The sequence below is a fragment of the Gopherus flavomarginatus genome, chromosome 2 (genome assembly GCF_025201925.1).
Source record: "Gopherus flavomarginatus isolate rGopFla2 chromosome 2, rGopFla2.mat.asm, whole genome shotgun sequence".
Lineage (NCBI taxonomy): Eukaryota > Metazoa > Chordata > Testudines > Testudinidae > Gopherus > Gopherus flavomarginatus.
Window position 1 is genome coordinate 54,298,190 of NC_066618.1, and position 13,521 is coordinate 54,311,710.

At 44.5% G+C, this 13,521-nt stretch overlaps 1 protein-coding gene across 5 annotated transcripts in view; it reads left to right on the forward strand.

Annotated features, from left to right (window-relative positions):
• The window catches only part of PHF14 (PHD finger protein 14), a 281,202-nt gene that overhangs the window by 185,800 nt on the left and 81,881 nt on the right, over positions 1–13,521 (forward strand). The gene's annotated exons all lie outside the window — the stretch shown is intronic.

Below are 13,521 nucleotides of genomic sequence, written 5' to 3' on the forward strand. Positions count from 1 at the left end.
TAAAAAAGGCTTAATATTTTCTTTCTTTTCCAATTTCAATCTGTTGTCTTGTTTTATCATGTATAATTTACACATAATACCCTGCATACATTTCAACAGCCAATAAATACTTATGAATTCTAGAGCTTTTTCCTCCCTCAATAAAGAGGTGGTCTTTTAGGGCTGACTATAAGTCCATTAGGCAGGAACAGTGTAAGGAATCTGGCATTGTTTGCTGCACTCTGTCTGACCTACGGATGAATAGCAGACTTTAGCCACAAGCATTTTCAATCTCTCGCTCAACCACTAAATCCAATTTTTGGTATGTCACAACAAAGTTTCCTGTAAGGATTACAGCAGTGAAATAGGGTTGCATGTTTCAGCATTTGCCAAGAAGACAATAATGCAGTCTCCTTCCCTTCAGTGGAGAAATCAGACTTTATAAAGTAATATTTCCAAATGGAAAGTAATAAAGGAAATTTAGTTTATTCCCTTTTCTATTCATCTGTTTAAATCCAATTTAAATAATCACTATAGTATGAATGTTAATGCAGATAAATGCATTTTAACTTTTCGTAAACAGCGAGTGTTTAAGTGTATTGGCCCTAGAAAAAAATTGGATAAATAGATTATGTGGTACTTATTGATTCAATAAAAAGTGAAGTTATAATACACAAGGTTTTTTATGATGATTTTATTGTCCTAATAAAAGGTGATTACATTATCTACCTTTCTAATTATAGTTCTTCTTTGAGTGCTTGCTCATGGCGATTCCATTGTAGTGTGTGCACGCCCACGTGTGTGGCCATCAGAGACTTTTGTCTTAGCGGTACCCAGAGGATGGGCTGTGGCACCCTCTGGAGTGCTGCCCTCCGCCCTCTCAGTTCCTTCTTACCGCTCGTGGTGGTCAGCGGGAGCACATCTGTCCCTTGCTTTGCAAGTGATTAGCGGTTTCTCATCTAGCTTAGCCTTGTGCTTTACCTGTAAATAGTTTAATCGTTGTTAGTTAGTTCTTAAGTACCTGTTAAGTGTTAGTTACATAGTGTCCCCGTGGTTCTCCGGGTTTCAAGCCCTGCTCTTCCTGTAACAGGCCTATGCTTGTTAGTGATCCTCACGAGAGTTGTCTACAGTGCCCTAGGAAAACCCATATAAAGGAGCACTGTTGCATCTGCTAGAACTTTCATCTGCGGGACACCATCTCATGGCCCTCCTGATGCAGGTTGCTCTGCACCCAGCTTCAGAGCCATCCTGGCCTGAACCGGCACCCAGCACTTCAGCTTCAGTGTGGCACTGGGGTCCTCCCGGCACCGATCCCTGTCGCCAGTGCCAAAGAAAAAGACTAAGAAGGTGGCACCAACCAAGCCCGACCAAGGGTCTTTGGGCAAAGGATACTGCTCGGGCCGTATGCCCACTCCGTGCCCACTAACAGGCTCAGGCTTGGGGAATTCCTCCCCCTGAAAGAGCCTTCACTGACTCAGGGAAGCGGTAAAGGGCCTAGGCCGATGGCGCAGTCAACCCCCTCTGAGGCCCCGGCACCTTGGGAGCTGAGAGCGCTTCCGCCACAGCCAGAACTGCGTGCAGCTATGGAACCAGCTAAGGCTTCCTGGGAGGGCAAGCCTGCCAGCAAGGCCTTGCACAAAACAGGCGAGCGCCTCTGGTCTCCATAGCCAAGACAGAGCCTTAGGTCGCCACATTCTTAGTCTCCCGTCAACTCAGGTCTCCAGCTCGCCACTATGAGTCATAGGTACCATGCTCCCGATCCCTGTTGTCATGCCAAAGCTTGCCCAGGTGTCGTTGATGTCCCCGGCCCCTGTCTTTGTCTCACCGCCAGTTGCCATTGCTGAGACCTCGAGGGTGCTCCCCGACACGGTGGTGCTCCCCTTCCCCCCAGCACCAGTTGGACTGTTCCCATCACCAGTCTCCGGTGGCGATGGTGAGCTATCAGACTCAAGCCACCACAGCCTAGTCGCTGGAGGGTGACAACATCTCAAGCTCACAGGTGCAATTCAGCCCCACACCCAGGCAGCATGATTGGGCTCCAGAAGGTGCGTTTGTGACACCGGTGCCAACCTGGCAGCAGAGCCAGTGGCTGACCCAATGGCCTTATTGGAATGCCTGAGCGTTCCAGTCATACTGGTGCCCCACTCCCTCCAGCTTCAGTTGCCGCGTCAGACAGGCCGAAGGCAATGCCCCTGGGGTACCCTCGGCACTGGGCTTGGTGCAGGATGTCCTGGTGGCTGCCACGGGTGAGGATTCAGTACACACCGCAAGGCCACCCTCCCCAACAGGTGACCTCCCCCAGTCATCCAATCCTCCTCCTTTTCCTCAGATGAGGCGGTGGCAGTGCCTTCTAGAGCTAGCCCACTGGACAATTTCAGTGAGCCTTAGGCGCTGCTCCACAGGGTGGCATCCAACTTGGGCCTCAAGGTGGAGGAGATGGAGGAACAGACAGACACATTATTTAATGTGCTCTCCACATCTGTCCCAGCCCAGGTTGTGCTGCCAGTACATGAGAGGGTCCTGAACATTGCCAAAACCATGTGGCAAACCCTGTCCTCCATCCCACCTCTAAAAGGGTGGAGAAGAAGTACTCCGTTCCCACAAAAGGATTTGAGTACTTGTACACTCATCTGCCACCGGGATTGTTGGTTGTGTTAGTGGCCAACGAAAGGGACAAGCAGGGGCCCACCAGCTCCATCCCTAAAAATAAAGGGGCTAAGAGACTGGATTTGTTTGGCCCGGTACAATTTTAGCTTCTGGGACTCTCTCCTCAGGCTCAAGAGCTCCATGTCCCGGGGGTGATCCAGGAGTTCACAACCTGGTGGAAGGGGGGACTGCAGCTGCCCTGTGCTCTCTCCAGATGGGTTGGGACACAGCCGATTCAGCTGCCCTAGTGGTTGCCTCAGCGGTGGTCATGCGGTGCGGTTCCTGGCTCCACACAGCCGGCCTATCCCAGGAGATGCAGGCCCATATCCAGGACCTCCCGTTTGATGGTTTTGGCCTATTTTCCAACCAAACAGATATGCATCTGCATGACCTGCAGGATACAAGGCAACCCTTTGCTCCTTGGAGATGCACACTCCTCAGACATCCAGGCAGCCGTTCCTGCCTCCTCTGCCACCTAGACCATGGCAGCCTTGACAGGGGCCTGCGAGAAAAAGGAACACCAGGTTTAACTGCCGCCGCCCTTCATCATCTCAATTTCCTGCACAGCCTGCCCAGCTAAGCACCGGTGGGGCAGAAGCACTCATTTTGAGGATGTGCTTGGGAGTGATGCACCAGCCAACTGTCCGGATCCTTTGTGCCCTTTCCTCAACTGCCTTTTCCCCTACTGCTCGGCCTGGTTGTGATTATGTTGGACTGTTGGGTCCCAGACGTAGTGGCTTGGGGCTACACCCTTCAGTTTTTGTCCACCCCTCCTTCCTGCCCCCACACTTCCCTCTCCCTCTTCAGGGACCCTTCTCATGAGCAACTTCTCGTTCAGGAGGTCAAGAACCTCCTACGCCTGGGGGCCATGGAGGAGGTTCCTCAGGATATGCAAGGAAGAGGATTCTACTCCCGCTATTTCCTGAAGGCAGAAGTGGGCCTCAAACCCGTTCTGAACCTGCGGGGCCTCAACAAGTTGCTCATGAAATTGAAGTTCCGAATGGTATCCCTGGCCTCCATCATCCCTTCCCTGGATCTGGGGGAATGGTACACCACTCTCAACTTGAAGGATGCTTACGTTCATGTCTCCATATTCCCAAGACACAGAAGTTTCCTGCCTTTCATAGTGGTGGGGCACCACTTCCAGTTTACAGTGCTACCCTTCGGCCTGTCCGCAGCCCTTAGGGTGTTCATGAAATGCATGGCGCTGGTGGCGGCTTACCTGAGACATCAAGGGGTCCAAATCTCCCCCTGTCTAAATGATCAGCTCATCAAAGACAGGTCTCTGGAGCAGGTCCAAAGCAGCCTCGATCTGGTGCACTCCACCTGTAGCAGTCAGGGTCTCCTAATAAACACAGAAAAATCCATGTTAACACCCATTCAAGGCATTGAGTTCATCAGAGCGGTTCTCAACTCCATGCAGGTCAGGGCCTTACTACCAGAAGCACGCTTTCAAGCTATGTCAGACTTGTTTGACCACATAAAGTGTCTCAATGTGCCTGTGTCTGATGAGCCATATGGCCGCATGCACCTGTGTGGTAAGTCACGCCTGGCTTCATCTAAGGCCTCTGCAAGTGTGGCTGTCCTCGGGCTATGTTCCAAGCAGGCACTCCTTGGATCAAGTGTTCACAGTGCCGAGCCACATCCTCTCCTCTCTGGGCTGGTGGAGGGATGCCAAGTCGGTGCTGCAGGGAGTTCCCTTCGCAACCCCATCGCCCTTGCTCACCTTATCTCGGACGTGTCGGATCTGGGTTGGGAGACCCATCTGGGTGACCTCAACACCCAGGGCCATTGGCTGCAACACAACCTAGCTCTTCATATCAATGTCAGGTTGCTCAGGGTGGTTCGCCTGGTGTGCCTGGCTTTCTTGCCCCAGCTGGCAGGCAAAGTGGTGCAGGTCCTGATGAACAGTACTGCCACAATGTACTACATCAACAGGCAGGGCGGCATCAGGTCTTCGGCCATCTGTCAGGAAGCACTCAGCCTCTGGGACTTTTGTGTGCGGCACACCATTCATTTGGTTGCTGCCCAACTGCCTGGAGCCAAGAATGTTCTCACGGATTGACTCAGCAGAACCATCTCGTCTTGTCACAAATGGTCGCTCCATCCAGAGGTTGTCAGCTTAGTTTTCCACAGGTGGGGATCTCCCATCGTGGACCTGTTTGCATCCAGACAGAACAGGAGGTGCAACATGTTGTGTTCTGTGCTGGGCAGGGACAAGGGCTCCCTATCGGATGTCTTCCTGATTCCGTGGTCGGGAGCGCTGATGTACACCTTCCCGCCAGTGCCATTAATTCACAGAATCCTGTTCAAGATGAAGCAGGGCAGAGTAACAGTCATCTTCATAGCCCCAGTACGGCATTTCAGACTATTTGCTGCACATTAAGCTCCAGAGCCTGTCACTGTCCACTTGGCAGCCATTTCAGCTTTCCATCCTCCGTTTCACAGCAGGTCAGTCTTTGCCCATCTCATGACAGTGCAGTTCCTGAAAGGTCTGGAGTGCCTTTACCAGCATATCCAGGACCAGGTCCCTCCTTGGGACCTGAATCTTGTGCTGTCCAGGCTTATGGGGCCCCGCTTTGAGCCCCTGGCTTCTTGCTCCCTTCTGCTTCTCTCCTGGAAGGTCTCCTTTTTGATCGCTATAACTTTGGCCCGTAGGGTGTCTGAGATCAGGATGCTCATGTTGGAGCTGCCTTATACAATCTTCTATAAGGACAAGGTCCAGCTGCATCCGCACATAGCTTTTCTGTCCACAGTATCTTCCAGTTCCATACTGGTCAGGACATATACCTACTGGTCTTCTGCCCAAAGCCTCATACTTAGAATGCAGGCTGCATACTCTGCATGTCTGGCAGGCACCAGCCTTCTACATAGAGAGTACGAAGCTGTTCCGTAAGTTTACAGAACTGTTTGTTGCTATTGCAGACCAGATGAAGGGTTGCCCAGTCTCTACCCAGAGAATTTTGTCCGGATGACCCCCTGCATCGGCTACTGCTATGAGCTGGCAAAGGTGCACCTGCCAGGAATTGTGATGTCTGTGCCCTAGTCGAGTGAGCCGCTCAGGTGCTGATCCAGGAAATCTGCCTTGCCATGACCACATCTGTCCACACGTTCACTTCGCACTATGTGCTGACCCAGCAAGGTTGAGCTGATGCTGGTTTCAGCAGAGCAGTAGTCCAATCTGCAAGACTGTGAACTCTGAGCCCACCTACAATGGAATGGACATGAGCAAACACTCAAAGAAGAAAAAATGGTTACCTACCTTTTGTAACTGTTGTTCTTCAAGATGTGTTGCTCGTGTCCATTCTATTTCCCGCCCCTCTGTCAGAGTTGTCAGCAAGAAGGAGCCAAGAGGGTGCAGGGCTGATGGCGCCTGATATACTGTGCCGTAAGTGCAGCACTCCAGAGGGCACTACAACCGGCCCTACAGATACCGCTAAGGCAAAGTCTCCGATGGCTGCGTGCGTGGGCGTGCGCACACCTACAATGGAATGGACATGAGCAACACATCTCGAAGCAACAGTTATGAAAGGTAGGTAACCATTTTTTAGAGAGAGGGGTTCAATTTTAGAAATAAGGTAATGGTGACAATCATGTTGACCTAACAATTAAAGTAGTATTTGAGATATTACTGAATGTTTGCAAGTGGAAGCAATACAGAGGTGTAATGTGATGGTAATAAACATATGCTTTAAGTTGCTCTCTATCACAGGCACTTTGTAAGCTACTTCTGTTTTGCTCGTAATATGTCACAAGACTCTCCGGCAATCTTGTCAGTTATTTTCCCACCAATGTAACATATTCCCATGTCTGTCAGATAACAGACAGACAGTGACTTTGCTGCAGGGCATGAGGGCAACATTTTCTCTGCCGGTAGTACTGCCTGTCACTTTTATGGAATGGGTGATGCTCACCACTAAGGTCTGACAAGCTTTCTCATCTCAGAAATGTTGTTTTTGTTACCTCACATGAAAGCTGAAATAAACCTATTAGCTAGCATTTTAATAACATCACCTACCTCCCTGGAAAAAGGATTAGTCTGTGCTTCCAATACTGCCAAATATCAGTGCCCTAAGTCATAAAATTTCCAATATTTTAGAATAATGGTATTGAGAGACTTTTAGAAGCTTCTTTTAAACAACAAATACTTTTGCATTTCAGAATAGTATATGACTGATCTAAACGCTAGTTCTTTAAGGTACAAAATCTCTGTAAAAATTAGATGAGGGTAGTGGGGGTTACAAAATGTGTATTTCATTACCCTGATTTTTCAGTACCTCCTCCCAGTTTAAAGTTTTGCAAAAAAGCAGTGTGCCAAAAGATTTTCACATACATTGTGATAGTTAAAATGACGTTGCTAGTTCCTTTTCCATCCTTGTTTAAGATCTATTTTGTGAAAAGTTGCAGAGTGCACGACAGGTCATTATCTGACTGCTGTAAGTTGAGCCGCAGTAGCCTGGAGCCTTTTTTTAGTTCATTTTCATTTAATCTTTCTACTGTATTGCACTTTTTCAGTGTAAATTGTGAATGCATATGCATAGAATTCTCATCTAAATTCCTTATGGAATATTTTCTGGAACTACAAATCCATGACACACCAGCCAGAGCAAATGGTATTTGCTGCTCATCTGTTGTGTTGGAAAGCAATCATGAAGGATTTTGCCTTTGTCCCAGTACTGAGCAGGGTGTTTTCTCTAAGCTGTAACTTGCTTCACTATATTAACTGGACACTGTAATATCAGAAATTGAATGTCTGATTTTCTTCCATTATGAAGATTTATTAAAAATCTAAAATGTAAATAAGTTAGGTTTTAAAATTCATTTTAATTTTAAACTTTCAGTTTGCTCATCCAAAGACAAGATTTTGTTTTGTTTTTTAGTGATTTAGATATTTGGTTAGCCTATGGAATTTTATCCTAATTACAATGGAAAATGAAGAGTTAAATTTGGTGGACAATAACACTTTTTGCTATGAAAACTTGCATATAAAATGAAATAACTACTGTACTACCCAGCAGAACATTCTATGTTAAGATCTTATGTCAGTATACTGTGATAAGGAACCTATTTTGAATTCCTCCAAAATGCCAACCTCTCCAGCCATAATAGAAAATTCAAAATCAAAACAAGTGCCAGTTAAAACACCTTCAATATGTAAAGTACACCACAGAAAGAAATGTATATTATTTTTATTTTAAAGATAATGAAGTTAGCAAGAGGGAAACAAACTGACTTCATATCAACAATTTGTATAAGTTTGTATAAATTAGAAAAATTGACTTAGTAATGGTCATAAATAAGATCTGTAATGTAATTCATAATGCATGAACAGGGTTATTTGGGCTGAAATTTGGGTGTCTGCCTCAGGTTGAACGTTTTTGGAAAATTTCACCCAAAATAAGTAATCCTTTTCTGAGAATGATGCTAAAGAAAAAGAAGTTATGTTAATTTAACAGATACCTTTTCTTTGAAAAACTTTAATGCTCCTGTGCTTTGGAGATGGGATTTTAAATTTGGCAAGGGAGTGGCCTTTTGTCAGGTGTGTGCCTATTGCTGTTCCTATGAAAATCTACCAACATTTAGACAAGCAATAAGGCTGTGAAAAATCACTATTCGGCTGCTTCTTAGATGTTCTTAGAGACTTCTTAGATTTTCATAGCTAAATTCCCTGAAGATTCCATCACGGTTGAACAGTTTTTCCTGTCATTGCAGTTCCTGGTTGATCTGGGCCATGCTGGATCCAGGTCGAGGCACTGGAACTAGAAAGCAGGGAGCCCATCTCTCCTGTGCTCTTAGTGAAACCCCCTGTTGGGCCCAGGGAGCATGAAAAAGTAAGCCATCTGAACTAAAGACAAAGGAGACAAGAGCCAGACCTTGAGGAGAGTGGGTAGGGGAAGTAGATTGAGACAAGGAGCTTGGAGACTTGGGGATGTAGGGATGAGGGAAACTGGGACTAGGAGCTGGGATTGGAGGATGGGACTTACATTGCAAGGACACTAGGAATGGGAGAACTGGTGGGGGGGGAGCCACAGGGTGAGACTAAAAATGTCTGGGCAAGGAAATTGGGACTGAAAACTTGGGATTTGGGGAAGGAAGTTGGGAGGATGGAGGGAAATAGTTCTTATGAGGAACCAGGCGGTGAGGGGAAAACTGGTACTGGCTGGGTAAAGTGATAGGGTCAAGGAGATAGATGGGTGGGTGGGACTCTGAAATTGTAAAAGGAACAAATAGTGAGAGACTGGGTCTGGGAGCCAACGCACGGGTGAAGTGTCTATCTTATTCCCGTCTAGTGCTGCTCCATGTAGATGATGACTGCTATTAGTTACTACATTCCACATGATGAGATTTCTCAGGAGGGGAGTTTCAGCCTGATTTAAAAGCTATTACGCACAAGCAACTATGTTAAAAGAACGTCATTAATAATTATTACTGGAATGGGTTACCAAGGGATGTCGTGGAATCACCGTCATTGGAGATTTTTAAGAACAAATTAGACAAATATCTATCAGAGATGTCTAAATATACTCCATCCTGCCTCACTGCAAAGTGCTGGACTAAATGACTTTCCCAAACCTACGTTTCTATGATTATTCAGGTTGAAAAGTCAAGCACTTAGAAATGAGGAAATGTCAAAATTAAGGTTGTTTGTGCAATCTGTAATGCTAAATAACTTGGAAAAATCAGGTTCTAGACATCTCAGATTGGGCACCCACAATTAGTGGATACATCTGATCCTAATCTGTTTGTGCCTGCTTTCCCTCTGTGTAAAGTGGGGCTAATACTATCCCCACACTTCACAGGAGTGTTTTAAAATAAATACATTAATATCTGTGAAGTTCTCAGATACAATAGTGATGAATAATTGTGTCTTTAACATTGGATTTCGATAATGTGTTGTAATTAAGGTGTGGGGACACACATTGAATAATGAGGAAAAAATAAAATAATAGAATTAAATAGTAGATCATTAACTGAACACTATCTATCCTGGTTACTGAATGAGACTATTGTAGTCCTGTAGAAAAAATAGTATGTGATCATGTAATTAAAGTGTGTGTCATAAGACATGCAGTCAAGGATGTGCAGACAACCTTAATTTTGTCATTGCCTAGCTTTTTCAGTGTTTGTCTTTGTAATCTGAATGTTTTAAATGTAGGGGTTTTTTGAGTAATTTGTATAACAGCACATTAAGGCAGCACACTATAAAAGTGTATACATTGTAGTAGCATAAATCGAATTTAGTAATGCTTACTTTTCCCCTACAGTACTTAATTTAGGGCAGTGTCATTTTAAGCAGTTATGTATAACTCTGTGTTTAAAATGCACTTTAAAAAATTAGGATCAAATGACTGCAACATTCAGCCTCATCCATGCTGGTTTTATGTTATTTCAAAATGATCAAAACACTCTCTGATTTAAGGAGAGTCCACAGCAACTTGAAATATAGATTAATATTTTATTGTAATTTGCCAAACGGGGGAAATACAGTGCACTCCTTTTATAACAGCCTTTGGATCCAAATATTTTGAGTGTAATGAGAAGGGTGAATACAGTGTTTTTAAAGAAGCTGTGACCTTAGGTATTGTAGTCTTACATCAGAGGGAATACTACATCAGAGACTCTTCTTTTGAGGATGCAGCATATGACAACTTCATTGCCACCATGAGAAACAATGTACCAGCTCAAAGTTGATAAAAGAATACAGCAGATAACTCTATTGCTGATACAAGCAGAAAGTCATATAATAGAAGAGAATATGATTTTGTATTGCACTTTTTGGACTCAAGGTACTGGTATTTCAAAGTGCTTTATAAAATAATGAGTTGGATACAATAATGCAGTTGGTGTGTTTGCAAAAAGAACATCCATTTTGTGCTCGGTAATAGTTCACAGGCAGTCTAACCTCTTATTGTATGCTGGTTAGGGACAATCGAATTAACTCCTACTTTACTCAAGAGAAATAAATATAAGGCTAAGGAAAGTACTGTAGAAATCAGCATGGGAGCGTCAATTTGAGTGTCTAATATTGCTGAAGAAAGTTTCTAGGAACTGAGAAAAAATTATGTTAACTTTGAGCTAGTTTTAGAACCTCGTATGTAGTTATCCAGATTTTCCAAAATTCTCCTCTTCAAGTGAGAACTTCTTAATGAGTATGTACAAAATTGTAGTGGAACCTCTAGAATACAAGAATGACCTTCTTAAAATTGAATGAGTGAAAGCTATCTCAGGATAAGTGTGGAGAGCCGAGTGGTGAGACTGTAGTTCACTCCCATGCAAACAATTGGCACAACTCCTATACGTTACATTAAATTCAGTATTGAGGACTTAAGTGGTGTATAGGCACTAGCAGTCCTCTGTACAGGAGTGAATTTCACCCTGAGATTGTTCCAGAAGAAGGAGAACTTCCACAGCGGACTAGGCTGAATCATTTGACTGAATAGTTGGCAACTACATTTTAGAGTTCTCTCATGATACCGTAGTTAGAAAAATAAGTTGGATAGTTTTTATTTTTTGTTGGAAAAGAAGAGTAGACAGATCTGTTTAATGAATAATTTGTACCATAAATGGAATTCCAGATATAAGTAGTCAAAATTAATTTAACATTGTACTTGATTTATGCGTAGAAGTTAAGATAAGCATAAAATGTTGGTAGTATTAAATACCAAAAGTCCAGATAGATTGAGGCTTTTCATTAAATGAGAATTCTCAAGGCAGATCTAGGAAGTTACTAAAAAGTAGTTTAAACACTGAAATCCTATTAAATAAAAAAATATTTTAAAAGGGCCCTGTGATGGGGTGGACTAGGTCTAAAGGCCCCTGCTGGAGGTCTTGTGGCCCTACCTCATCCCACCCCCAGAAAAGAGCAAAGGAGAAGTCCTCTGGGTGACCTACACTGGCTGCAGGGGAAGCAGCCAATCCGAGGGCTGCTGGAGTGGCCAGTCAGGGGCCAGGAGAGACACATAAAAAGAAGCAGCAGAGACAGAGCAGTCAGTTGCTTCCTGGAGCTGGAAGAGAGAGGACCGAGTTCCTGGCTGGCTGGAAGAGTAGCAAGACCACAGATAGCTCTCTGTGGGCAGGGCTGAGACCAGGGAGGGCTGCTGAAGACCAGGGAAGGCAGGAAAGACTTCTGGCTGGTTGCGGGGACTGAGCCCAGAAGCTCGCCAGACCAAGCGAGGTACAGAAATGGCCCTGTTGGTCTGGTTAAATACTGAGCCAAGGGCGGGAGGGCTGTTGAAAAAGACACACCGACAGAGAGTATTCTGATGGGCCCTGTTGGACTGTTATAGAGGGGAGCATCTCCAGGGAGGAAGCCTTGCAGAAGGTGGTAAACACTGTATATCCCAGGAGGGGTTTGTTCGTTCTGTTCCACCTACAGATAGTGTTTGTGACTCAGCTGGAGGACTGAGTCACTGAAGACCAGCCGAAGAAACCATCTTCTAGGGGCAGGTGCTTGCAAGATGGTGCCATCCCATTCCAAGAACTAAGAAACAGCAAGTTCACACCTGACCAGAAGGGGGTGATTGTGAGAGATAAGTGCTGATCCCACTACAGGACCATTGTATCGTGAATATTTTCAAAATAACAATCTGTCACACCAGTTGCGAATAACCCAATTTACAGTATAAAACTTTTTAATATATCTTAATTCATAAACATCAAGTATTTGTACTACTGGCAAGTGGAGCTCAAGTATGTCAAAGAGACATAGAGAGATACAGGTGGTAGATAGGTTATATCACCTTTCCAGAACCCTGTCTGCATTGTTTTTTTCTGTTTTGTTTTGTTTTGTGGCTAGATATGTGTATCCAACCTTGTGGCACCTAGAGACTAACACATTTATTTGGGCATAAGCTTTCGTGGGCCATTTGAGTACCAGTTAGTAGTGCCACCTAACTGAGATGCATAATTTACAACTTAACTAAAATTTGGCAATAGTAACTACCACAAATCGGATCTATCCATCTTTTAGAATGCATAGTGTAGCCCCTCTGCTGACTGGTAGCAGATGTCAGTGCTCTGCAGGTAGCTTCCCATGGAACTGACACAGAGTCTGGATATATTGTTACCGTAACTTACTTCTTTTACACTATATACACCAGTCCTTGAACATAGGTGGTCAGAAGCAACACACAGGCAATCCCCTCTTAAGGGATCTCAGTCCAAACATCAATGTCTGGTTTCACAATGCAACTCTCTCCCCAGTAATTGATTCTAGAAAGATTAAGGAAGAGAGAGAGAGAACTCCCTTGTTGCTTGCCATAGCTCCTCTCACATAAGAGCCTACATCACAGAACCAACAACAGAGTATTTTCTTCCAAGACCTAAAAATTTGCTCACATGACAAGACAAAGAATTTGTAGGACTGTGTGCAACAGCACCATCTGATGACTTCTTCCATAACAATATATTTAAACACAAAAAGGGACGGTTTGATAACATCTCTGAAAGGAGTTGACATGTTTTAGTGTCATCAAAGACCTGCGCTAAAATGGAGCAAATGATTCTACAAAGAAGCTTTTTTCAATGTCTGTCGTAAATCAGATTCTTTCTGAAGTGGTTCGACTTTTTATGGATTACAGAGTCTCCTGCTTGAATTAACTTCTTTATTTCTAAGGACTCAATCTTTCCCCCATGCTGTGAGTTAACTTACCAGATATATATGTCTGAGGGTAAACTAAGGATGCCTACATTTGGAAGGATTTTAGTCAGTTTATATCCATCCGTGACAGTACTTCAGTCATGTGAGTTATCTCACCAAGTCTCTGTTATTCCAATCACATCATAATTCCTTGACTGTGCCAGGATATCCAGTTCTCCCTGCTTATTTCCCAGGCTTCTTGCATTTCATTTAAACATCTAAACTTTTTGAATCTTGCTTAGCTAGTGTTCTCAATC